Source organism: Pleurodeles waltl, chromosome 3_1 (assembly GCF_031143425.1).
Source record: "Pleurodeles waltl isolate 20211129_DDA chromosome 3_1, aPleWal1.hap1.20221129, whole genome shotgun sequence".
NCBI lineage: Eukaryota > Metazoa > Chordata > Amphibia > Caudata > Salamandridae > Pleurodeles > Pleurodeles waltl.
The window spans coordinates 1,668,239,939-1,668,252,711 of NC_090440.1; positions in this window are offsets into that span (position 1 = coordinate 1,668,239,939).

Below are 12,773 nucleotides of genomic sequence, written 5' to 3' on the forward strand. Positions count from 1 at the left end.
TCAAAGACAGTGGATTGCTGACATTCCTGAGACTGGTCACTGAAGAGAGGAAAGAGGAGACAGGCTTCCTTTTAGATATTTGATTACATCCTTTTAATGCAGAGGGATGCTGATTAGTCTTCCTGACTCCATCATTTGGTGGTCGGGGGAAGGTTAATTCTTGAAAGGAGGATCAGTCTTTTGTTGGTGTTTCCACTGTCATTTGTAGCTGTTGATAGTCAGGTGTAGACTCTGCACACCTCTTTGTGCCTCTATTGTGGATGCCCTAGCTTGGAAATTACCTTGCTTTGAGGAACATCACTCTAGACAAAGGCTGAGTCTGGAAGCCAGTCTAGGCAGGACGCCTGAAAGGAGAACCAAACCAAACTGGTTCTGTAAGGGCAGAATACACACCTGCTCCCTGCATAAAAGCAGGAGCTGTTCACCCACTTGTTGTTCCAGTTCTAAATTCTCCCTGATTAAAGATGGGATGCTACACAGAGTATCCAGGGGAACACTGTGTAACTACAGCTGATGTCTACATGACAGCAGAGAAGAGGGGATATCACCTGCAGTTTGATCTGGAAATAGGACTCTTTTCAATGTCCTGGAAGTTTAGAAAGTCTGACTTGGAAGAGAGGGGAAGGAAGGACCCATTCCTGCAGGTGTAGCTGACTAAATGTGTGGATAAAATCAGTGGACCCCTGTGCTGTGAGACCATCCACTAGAGACTCATGAAGAGGATAACTGGTGTACTCTCAGCTCAGAGCCAGTCTCCAAAGACAAAGCACTGCCAAAGTGTGCTGAGGGATTTCCCTCAGCAACCCTGCTGTTGAAGCCATCCAAGCTGGCTGTGTGTATCCAAGCTGGCTCCTGCGCCTGAAGAAGGGACCAGTATTGGCCAACATTGGCCTGTGGCACTTGTATGAGTGCCCGTAGTAACCATGCTGACACCGCCACAGCGCTTGCCCATAGTCTGTACCTCTGAATAAGAGACCTGTGAAGCAGTGGCACACACCCAAGTGTGCCTTATGAACTGAGACTTTTGCTAGCCTTTGCCACATGTCAATTCAGTCCCTATGTGGACTATACTGTGGAAAGTGAAAGATAAAACTTTGAGACACTTTCCAACATGTGCCAAATTTAAAGATCAGATGCCCATGGCACTATTCCCAAGTGCAATTGATTGGATCCAGCAGCCGCTGACCAGAAGCTGTAGGAGGACTGCATCAACTTAGGGGAGCCCAAGGGACTGACTCCAAGACTCACCCATACAGATGGAGGAAGCTCACCTGAAACTGAGTGGCTCACCTGCTATCCTAGAACAGAGCCACTGTCTAAAGGCAGATGCAGGCACAGCACTGCCAAGTAGAGCAGCCACCTAGCCTGACTGCAGCAAGCACATCCTCAGTGAGGGAGGATCACGGAATGAAGTGGTGGAGGACAACGAGGGGCCTACCATAGCCTCAGGACAAGTGTGGGAGACTGAGTGCTTTTGCTGCCTAAAGATTTGTAACCAGGGGGAAGGGGAGGGAGAGCTTCACTTTCTCCACTACTATCACCAGCATACCCAAAATATGGGTGGTTGGAGACACAATAAGATGCCTATGAGATATCTATGGAACCTGCAGGTGTCAGGGACAAAACTGATGATGTGTGCATTTAATCTGCGGGTCACATGTTCATAATCCGACAGAGGCATACCCATGGGGTTAATCTGCTTCCTGCATGAAAAATATAAGTGTGGTGTTTCAATTGTTCTAATTCCATTGCTCACAGAGATTAATGTGACTGTTGCAGAAATGTTTGCATGTACAATGAATGAATGATTGACAAAAGAAACATCTTAGGCAAGAGTGGATTAGAACGTATGTGACGTGTACATTACATTACTTTTGTACATTATAACACTTTACCATCTATGGGGTACTTATGCTACAATATGTACCCCTTCTTGTGAAGAGAAAAACTGTGTATGAATTGATCAATAATAGATTGTCTTTTGATTATTTTCATTTTTTCATTTTTTTTCATTTTCATTTGAATGAAATGTTTTTCATTGGTATGTCTCTCAAACTACTTTATTTTGATGATGTGTTCTTCAATAATTGTTTAGCTCAATGTGTGGTTGACCAGTGGCGGCTTGTAATGCAAAAACATGGTGGGCATTATTGGTGCTCCCACCCAGTATGGCACTTCTCTCCTCCGATACTGGTATCCATGAGCAGGAAAGGGAAGGACTTCCTTCATGCCCAGTGGCACTCATATCAGACCAATCCTGGAGCTGTTTTTATGCTGTTTTCAGCATGAGAGCAGCTCCAGGATTGGTTGGAGCAGGCTACCCAGTGCTCATTTTGAGTCTGGGGGCCTGTGCCAGCAATCCTCCAGCTGTTTCACAGTTCTGGGATTGCTGGGTCTACAGTATGCATGTTGGGCTGCCCGTTGCAAAACAGCTGGACAATTTGACATGCTCACTGTAGACCCAGCAGTCATCATGCAATCGCAGGATTCAGCCCGCACCCTGCCCTCACACTTGCACTGAAGGTGGAATTTTATTTATATGTGTTTTCCTGCTGCACTCGCAGCAGGTGGGGCAACACTCCTTTGCCCTTTCGGAGGAACCACCCTTGTGGTTGACACCTTTCATTTTGTACTATTGTTATTAGTCAGCAAAATGACTTTTTAAATGATCAATAGGGGTTGACTTTTCTGGGTTGCCCTAACTTATATGCATGGCTTAGGCTAATGGCTTTCTTCCTAAGAATTCAGGAAGGCATATCAATGTTCCTAATACTCAGATGACTTGGTCAGCCTTTGCAGAACTCTAATTGAGTTGCATCTTCAACTAACTAAAGAACACACAGAGGTGGTCATTATGACATTGGCGGTGAACGATGAAGTGGCAGAAATACCACCAATAGGCTGGCGGTAATTACCACCAAATTATGACCATGGCGGTTAGAACTCCCATAGACAGCCAATGTACCACACCATCTGCCAGGGAGTTAACACTACTCACCACGGCGGTAGCCAACAACAGCCAGGCAGAAGACAAGGTACCGCCCACCATATCATGACCTTGCAATCTGCCACGATCTCCAGGGTGGAACCAATGCCAATCAAAAGGCTGGGGGAAAAACTGCCCAGAAGACCAAAGACTCACCATCAGAGACACAGAGAAGAACAACGCCGCCATGGAACCAGAACTGCAAGTCTTTCCGATGCTTTTCCATAGCATGCTCCATAAGGAACACCAACGGCAACGATGACGGTGAGTACAGCCGCCTAGCACACAAGGGAGGGGGGAAGGGAAAGGAGAGTGAGACACACACACACACACACACCAGACACACACACACACCATACACACAACCAGCTGCAGACGTAAAACAATGGCACACAAAACATGGCATAATAAAACAAGGGCTAGATTTTGGAAGTACTGAAAATGTATTAGCAAGGCAAAAAACACCACATGAACCAGATATGTACAGTTGTCCACTAAGGGCTCACATGGCCACAGGACACAGTCCAAGGTCCAACTCATTTCCTGACGACATCCTCACAGAACCGTGCAGGGGCATCATTATTGAAGTGGGCAGGCACCTCAGGGGGAAGGGGAGTGGGGTGGGCACCTCAGCCAAAGTCAGGAACTTGACCACTGGTTCTGGAGGGGGCTTCTTGCCCATTTTCCTTTGCTGGGGAGTGCACGGTCACAGTCTCTCAGGTGGAGAACTCATCCACTGCTTCTGGAGGGGGCTCCATGCCCATTTTCCTTTGCCGGGGAGTACAAGGTCACTGTCTCTCAGGTGGGGAACTCGCCCACTGCTTCTGGAGGGGGCTCCTTGCACTTCAGTCCCTGGAGGGTGGCCTACATTTCCGCTGCTGGAGGAGAAGTCTGCACCATCTCAGCTAGAGGTGAGGGCTCCGTGACCACTAGTGGTGGTGGTGGTGATACCCTGACAGCCTCTGCTGGAGATGAGGGCTGTTGTGTCTCAGCTGTGGAAGGTGCCTCTGGGCAGCCTCTGCAGGAGGTGAGGGCTGCTGTGTCTCAACTGTGGAAGGTGCCTCTTGGGCAGCCTCTGCTGGAGGTGAGGGCTGCTGTGTCTCAGCTGTGGAAGGTGCCTCTGGGCAGCCTCTGCAGGAGGTGAGGGCTGCTGTGTCTCAACTGTGGAAGATGCCTCTTGGGCAGCCTCTGCTGGAGCTGAGGGCTGCTGTGTCTCAGCTGTGGAAGGTGCCTCCTGGGCAGCCTCCATTGGAGGTGAGTGGTACTGTGTGGGAGCTGGAGGTGAGGGCTTCTTTACTTTCATGGCAGAAGATGAGGTCTTCTTCCCTGTCCTGGCTGTTGGAGTGGGATCCTTCCCCTTCCTGGCTGGTGGGGTGGGATCCTTACCCTTCCTGGCTGATGGAGTGGGATCCTTCTCTTCCTGGCTGGTGGAGTGGGATCCTTACCCTTCCTGGCTGGTGGAGTGAGATCCTTCACTGCCTTGCCTCCACGACTAGGAGGTGCCTCCACTGTCCCCGTGGACTGTTTGGCTGAGGTGCTGGGCTGAGTCATTGGGACCCAGCTCTTGCGGGCAGGAAGGGAGGGAGGTGGGGAGGAAAGGGGTCAAGTTGGGTAAGGAAAAGCTTCTTAGGGACAGTGGGGCGGGATGAGGGAGGAGGGATGGGAGTGGAGGTTGAGGGAGTGGTTGTTGGAGGAGTTCATCTGCTGGACTTGGGTGCATGGGCAGTTTGCTGATGTGAGGTGAATGGCTGTTGGGTGTCTGAGTGCCTGTGTTTGTGTCGTTTAGGAGGGGTGGACAGACAGAGTGGGAGAGGACACAGGGGATGCGTGGATGGATGTTGTGGAGGTGTGTGCATGTGAGGTGTGTGTGCTGCTTGGTGTGGTGATGCTGGTGGTGGATGTTGAAGCAGTGCATGCAGGTGTGAGTGTGGACGTGACTGTGAGAGAGGTGGAGGAGGAGGAGGAGGGGGAGACAGTGGAGGCAGTGGATGTGGTTGTGTGTGCAACTGTCTGGTGTTTGCGTGAGTGCTTGTGGGCTGAAGTGTGGTGCCTGTGTTTGACTGTGCCACTCTTGTGTGATGTCTTGTGTGCATGCTCATCTGTATGTGTGCATGGGATGGGTTGGGGTTGATGAGACTGGGACTGGGAAGTGGTAGTTGGAGGGGGGACGGTAGGAACAGGGACAATGGCTGCCATCAGAGAGGAGGCCAGAGCCTGAATCGATCTCTGTTGGGCTGCCAATCCACCATGGATGCCCTCCAGGAATGCATTGCATTGCTGCATCTAGGATGCCAGCCCCTGGATGGCATTCACAATGGTTACTCACTGAGGGGTTACTGGGAGGGCAGTGCTGGTACGGGGGTGGTGGCTGTATCTGCAGCTGGGGTGGTCACAGAGGTGTCCGCCACCACCAGGGAGCTTCCATTGGAGGAGGTATCTGAGTCTGCGTTGTCACCCCCTGTCTCTGCCATGGTGCTCCCCTCACCCTCCGTCCCACTGGTTCCCTCGGCATCGGTGGACTCTGCCTCCTGGGTCCAGTGGGATGCAGCTCCATCTGTCGCTGGTGCCCCTGATGCTAATGCACAGATGGACAGGATGACAGAAGAAAAAAGGGAGAGAGGGAGGGAAAGGGAACACTGGGTCAGTTATAGCACCAACACCACAGTTGGCATACACAGCGCAGTCACACGCAGGGATCAGGATTGAGCACTATGCATTGCACTGCCATTGATTTGGCTACATGCCACAGCAAGATGAGGGCCAAACACCACCAACTGCACCCCTCCTGGGACCCACTAAGCCCTGACTGACATGTAATGCAAACAAGCTAGGTTACCTGCATTTACCATACACCCATTACCCTTGAGCTGGATCATGCTGCAATGTCTGGCCTGACATTAAAGGGCACCCACTAACTCACATGCAGCACCTGGATCCTATGCCAACTACCAATTATTGTAGTAATGCCAACTGTACTCACCCCCTTGTGGCTGCTGTGATGCCCTCGAGTGCCCATCCAGCTCTGGGTAGGCCACCACCAGAATGCTGGCCATCAGGGGGGTCAGGTTCCAATGGGCACCCCTTCCTTGTTGGGAGGCCATCCCCAGCTGGGACTCCGCGGTCTTCTGTGCCCAGCTTTTCAGGTCCTCCTACTGTTTCCTGCAGTGGGTGCTCCGCCTGCTGTAGACCCCCAGGGTCCGCACGTCCTTGGCAATGGCATGCCACAATCCCTTCTTCTGATGGGCGCTGACCTGCAGAGTAAACACAGACAGGAGGACACCAATAACCATACAATCCAGCCTTTCATGGTGGTGGACAACAGTCAGATAAACCATAAGTGTTTTATTGCCTAAAATAGCACATACATTGCCATTCCCACTGTCCCATCACATTGATGCTGTATGTACACTGAGGTGGTGGTTCTATTGTTCAAATTATAACAGTCTACTCACTCTTGTTCCCTTAGATACCTACTGCTGCGGATGAATAGGAGGAGGAGATAAACCCAGTGAACAGACCCCTTATGGACTTGGCTACACTGGAGAACAGGCACATTATACTCACCTATAGACTGGACAGGGCCACAATCACAGAGCTGTGTGCACAGTTGGAACCTGACATGATATCAGCTATCGGTCATCCCAGTGGGATCCCCCTCTTGTGCAAGTGCTATCAGTGCTCCATTTCCTGGCAACTGGTTCTTTCCAAGTGACAGTGGGTTGGCAGCAGGAATGTCACAGCCAATGTTCTCAATTGTGCTGGCAAGGGTTCTGTCTGCCCTTGTGAAACACATGCACAGATACATTGTTTTCCCCACACATGGACGATTTGGCCACTGTTAAGGCAGGATTCTATGCAATGGGCCATATCCACAGTATTATTGGGGCGATTGACTGTACACATATTGCATTAATTCCACCCCCCCACCAGAATGAACAGGTGTTCAGGAATCAGAAGAGTTTCCACTCACTGAATGTGCAAATAGTGCGCTTGGCTGACCAGTACATCTCCCACGTCACTGCCAAGTATCCTGGGTGGTGCATGACGCCTTTGTACTGAAGAATAGCAACATCCCAAATGTGATGGGCCAACTGCAGAGGCACAGGGTGCGGCTAATAGGTGAGCCAGAGTCCCCACCCACCGTATGTCAGTGTCTGCCTTGAGGTGTTATCCCAATAGGATTGTGTAAGGCTAAAGTTTGTCCCTCACTATTTTCAGGTGACTCTAGCTACCAAAACCTTATATGGCTCCTGACTCCTGTGAGGAACACAGGACAGGGGCTGAGAACCGTTATAATGAGGTACATGGACGAACCAGATGAATAATTGAAGACCTTTGGCCTCCTGAAGGCCAGGTTCAGGTCCCTCCATCTGACAGGTGGATCCCTGTGCTACTCACCCGGGAAGGTCTGCCTGATAGGTGTGGCATGCTGCATGTTTCACACCTAGCCCTCAGGCGGCATGTGCCTTTTCTGCAGGAGGAGGAGACTGGTGATGCCCCTGTGGCAGCAGTAGATCCTGAGGACAGTGAGGCTGAGGAGTCAGAGAATGAGGATTTGGACAACAGAACATCAGTTATACATCAATACTTCAAATGATACACAGGTTAGACAGTGGAACTGATCATTGCTCTGAATATTGATTTCATCTGTGTGACTGTGGCATGATGGCATTCACTTTCTTTGCATCTAAACTTACTTTCACCTATGGTTTGTAATCTTACAGGTGTTGGTGATATGACAACAGTGTCCTGATGTGATTACTATAGAGAGATACAGGTCATTAATTGTATGCTATCACAGTGTCCATATCATTTGCACCAGATGTGATTCCCCCAAATGCACATTTTCAACACATAAAATACTATCAGTCAAGTTGTGTCCAAGGGTGTTTATTGTGGTGATATAAAATTGGGGGTAAAGTGCAATGGAATGGGGTGATGGTAGAGGCAAGTCCAGGGCATTGTTCCAGTCTGATTGTAGCACAGGTGCAGTACCCAAGGGGCCATAGGAAGGGGAGCAATGGCAGTTCAAAGTGGACAAGGTGACAAGGAGGGACACAAGGGGACAATCAGGAGAGTCTCATTTCCTGGTGATGGTCTTGGTCTTGGCAAATGTCTCTGGCTTCTGTCTGAGTCACAGGGAACATTTGCGGGGTGGTTCACCTTCTGCAGGGGGAGGGGTGCTGGTGGCCTGTGGATCCTGTGGCGGGGTCTCCTGCCCACTAGCTGCAGCAGAGGTGATGGGCTGGTCAATAGACTGGCTAGTGGTAGAGGCAGGCTGGTGTGCTGTCCATTCCCTCATGATGTTGGCCATGTCTGCCAGCACCCCTGCTATGGAGATCATGGTGGTGTTGAGGGCCTGCAGGTCCTTCCTGATCTCCTGATGGTGTTCCTTCTGCAGCTGCTTGTTCTCCTGCATGTTGTCAAGGAACTGGCCCATCGTGTCCTGGGATTGTTGGTAGGCACCCAGGATCTTGGTGAGTGCTTCCTGGAGAGTCGTTTCCCTGGGCCTGTCCCCACCCTGCGCACAGCAGTCCCCCCAGTGTCCATGTTGCCCTTTGCCCCTGTCCCCTGAATGATGTGCCCACTGCCACTGACTCTAGGTCCCTGATTGTCTTGGGTGTGAGGTGTGGACTGGGGTCCCTGTACAGGTGGGCACACTTCTGATTGACGTGTCCTGGGGACAGAGGTGTGGGGACGCTGGGTGGGTGCTGTGGTGTTGGATACTGATGGGGAAGGCTCTGTGGTGGACTGTGAGTTGGCTGGGGTGACCAACTGTCCAGTGCTCCATGATGGACCAGGTTGTTGATCCAGATCCTGATGTCCAGAGTTACTGACATCACTGGGGGCATCTTCTGTTGGGGGACTGGTTTGTCGTGGCACCTCCTCTCCGGTGACATTGGCTGGAGCACCTGCGGTATGTAAGTGATGTATTATGCTTCATGCCTGTGACATATTGTACATTGCTAGCTTCCCCTCTATCGTTGCTGTTTCCCTGCCACCTTTGTTTGTGCATGGTGATGTATTGTGGGATTGTTAGTTCCCCTATGCTGTGCATGCTTTTGTGATGGGTGTCCATGCAGGCCTGGGAGGGCTGTCCATGCATTGGTATTGCGTGCGGGGCTGGGCATTGTGGTTAGTCCAGTGCTTAATTTGTGCTTGTTGTTTCCGGTGCTGAGCACCAGCACTTTTTTTTTAGGGCCGGGGCTTATTCTGCTACCTCAAGCATTCGCTGTGGGCAAAAGACATATGGGAAAGACGGAGGAAGGGAAAAATGAAAAAGCATCATAAAGGGAGAAAGTAGAAAGCTGCAAGTATGATCTGAAGGGGCAGACAGTGACTTTATATGGATTGAAGAGGCCCGAGATGGCTTAAGGATTACGCCGCCTCAGTGTTCCATGTTCACAAATTTAATTGCAGCAGCTGCGGAGGGCTTTGGGCACCGGCACCTTTTTATTTACAAATTAAGCACAGGGTTAGTCATATGTGTAGGTGCAGTGTGTGGGATATAGTGGAGTGATGGGAGTGAGGGTGAGGAGGCGTGATGGCAAGCAGGTATGGTGGTTGATAAGTGGTAAATGTTGAGTCACCAGAGTCTAGTACTCCGGCAACTCCAATGAGTCCCTCGGGATGCAGGATTGCCAAGACTTGCTCCTCCCATGCTGTGAACTGTGGGGGAAGAGGTGGGGGTCCGCCGCCAGTCCTCTGTATGGCGAGCTGGTGCCTTGCTGCAATGGAACGTACCTTCCTCCTTAGGTCATTCCACCTCTTCCTGATGTCGTCCCTTGTTCTTGGATGCTGTCCCAAGGCGTTCACCCTGTCCACGATTCTCCACCATAGCTCCATCTTCCTGCCAATAGATATCTGCTGTGCCTGTGTTCCAAACAGCTGTGGCTCTACCCTGACTATTTCCTCCACCATGACCCTCAACTCCTCATCTGTGAAACGGGGTGCCTTTGTGGGGACATGGGTGTAGTGTGGTGTGTGTGTAAGTGTGTGGGTGTTGGATAGTGTGGTTGGGTGTGCGTAGTGGTGTGGGAGTGAGGAATGTATGGGTGTATGTGGTATGTGTCTAGTTGCCACAGTGGTCTTGGTGTCAGTCTGGTGGCAATAATTTGTACTCATAAAGGGTTGTGGGTAATGTGGGTGTGTGTTTTATAGTGCTGTGGGTGGGTGGGTGTGGTGTGTGTATGAGTGTCAGGTGTGTGTTTTGGTATTGGTCAATGTTGTGCAGTTTAGTATTTGGGTGTCCATTCTAAGCACGCCGGTGTGTACCGCCAATGGTTTACCGCCGTTCAATGTCTGCCATGGTGATTCGTGGGTCATGATGTAGTGGGCATTGTTTTGTTGGCATAACGGTATGGGTACTGGTACTGACATTTTAGCATTGACTTTTGGACTGGCGGATTTGTGTATGTGGCAGTATTCTGTCGGATTGGTGTGTGTGTGTGTCATAATATGGAGCACGGATATTCACCACTGCAGCAGCATGTTGGCGGCCGTCACCTAGGGGGTAAGCGGGATTTACCACCAATGTCATAATGAGGGCCATAATGTCAGAGTAACAAGCTATCAGTGAATATCACAAAAACTCAAATTGTCCCGTTTGGTAGGAAACATATGGGTGATAAATGGATGCTGGGGGAATCTTGTTCAGTGGTGGCTGACCACTGCAAATGTCAGAATGTAACGTTTAAAAGTAATCTTGCCTGAAAAGTTCATAGGGAGATGACTTTTACTAATGCTACAGCGACTACGAACGACTTAACTTAGTTAAGCCTCGTTTATGGTGGGTTGTTTCAACATAAATATTTTTTATCAAAAATAGCTTATATGTTTTTGTGTGGGACAACACCTCCTATCTTAGAAGATGATGCTGATTATAAACAATTTGAAAAGAAATACTGAAAAAGTTCCAGTATGTATGCAATCAGTGTGCTGTGAACTGAGTTTTGAATCTTTGATGCATGAGATGGAGGTAGCGAGTGTAAAGTTCCTATTGTTTTGGTTAAGAAATGGCAACTTCTGTTAGAGGTTCATGCTACTAGGATTTGTGGCTAAGGTCAGTGAGTGCGCTCCAGAACATGTGGATGCTGTTTTTTAAAAAAGATTTTGCCTGCAGGTTCATTGAAGAATGGGGCTTCAAAAAAGCGGCAGAGCACATCTCCAGTTCTAGTGCCACTAGATATTTTCTTAGGAAAGCGCAAATGCAGCATTTGTGGTGTTATAAAAGGCACATAGAGACAAGTGGGCATGTGCCATTTATTTTGAATTCTGGCATTGGCTTTTTATCCCTTTTACCTCCTTTACCCCCTTGAAGTGCCTCGGGCAAACCCCAAGGAGAATGTTTGAAGGATGCATGCAAATTTACATTTTTATAATGTTTTGAAACTCCTTCAGTAGTCCTGTAGTCCAAAACGCATGAAGCGTGGGCCCGTTCTAACAAGGCACTAAATTACCAATCTAATCTACTTCTCATTTGTCCTCAACTTCGGCACTAGAGAAATTGTACTTACACTCTTGCCTAAAACCCGAAATGTTAGAAACTTTCAGCGTGCTTTTGATTTTCTTTTGACACGATTAACCTCTGTTGAGACATTTAAACTCGGATCATGATCTGAAGTATTTCTTTCCATTTCCCATCCCGCAGCCAATTTTCATTCCTTAGTCCCTATTTAACTGCGTATTAGATGCCTGTATCATAATTGCCTGATTCATTTTGTATACGTTTACATGGAGAATGAGGTCAGGTGAATTAATTGAATTTGGATGAATAAGTGAATAAAGGCGTAAATGTGTGTTCATCCAGCTTGAAGCCTGGTGACACAAGCTAAAATTTTGAATGCAAAAATGAGAAAAGCAAAAATTTTGAACAAATGATCTATCCCGTCTTGTTCAAGAAAGTAAAAATAATGTACAAAAACCTTAATGTTTACAAATACTGTGAAGATGAATACAAAGAGAAAAATAACATACAGTTTATAACTATGTAACCACAATTATTTTGATAACTCAAAAGAAGAAACCAAACTGCTCATAAGCTAAAATGTCCATATATTTCACAATATTGTTCCTCTTTTTTTTATCCAGTCTGTACTACAGGAACAAATTTGCCACCATGACCGTAGATGGAATTCCGCCAGCCTTCGGTCATAATGCCATGGATGGTCGGTAGCCACGGCGGCGGTATGTTGGCGGCCGTCGCCGTGGCGGTAGGCGGCATTTGCCACCAAGGTCCTAATGAGGGCCTTAGTCTTGTCTTTCCTTACCAACCGAGCAGTCTATGTAATTCTGATTGATGATTTATAGTTATATTTCCTTGATGTTTGAACTAAGCAGATTTAGGCAAATCATTTTGATGATCTATCTCTTGGTTCAGGCTATTTACTTGCTTTGGGATTGACCATATATTGTTATCTCTCAAAATTGCAATTACTTGACAGATTATTGACACTGATTTGAATATTATTTTTGCCTTCTGTAATGAATCTTACATTTGAATGAATCTTTATGGTTTTGATTTTGAATTTTGTCCTGTGAGGGTTTTCTTAATGACAAAGCGCTGCCATGTTTTCTGACTCACATGGCCGGATCTTCAGTCTCAGCCTTTTAAACCTATTAGTTAAAAGTGTTGATATATGCTTGTGGTGTGCAATAATTCTTTTACACACCTAGTGATTGAGTGGATCTGACTGACAAGGGCTGTGGGTTCCATTTTGGATGACCCTGGCCTGTGCAGGGGACCTTCAAAGACAGTGGATTGCTGACATTCCTGAGACTGGACACT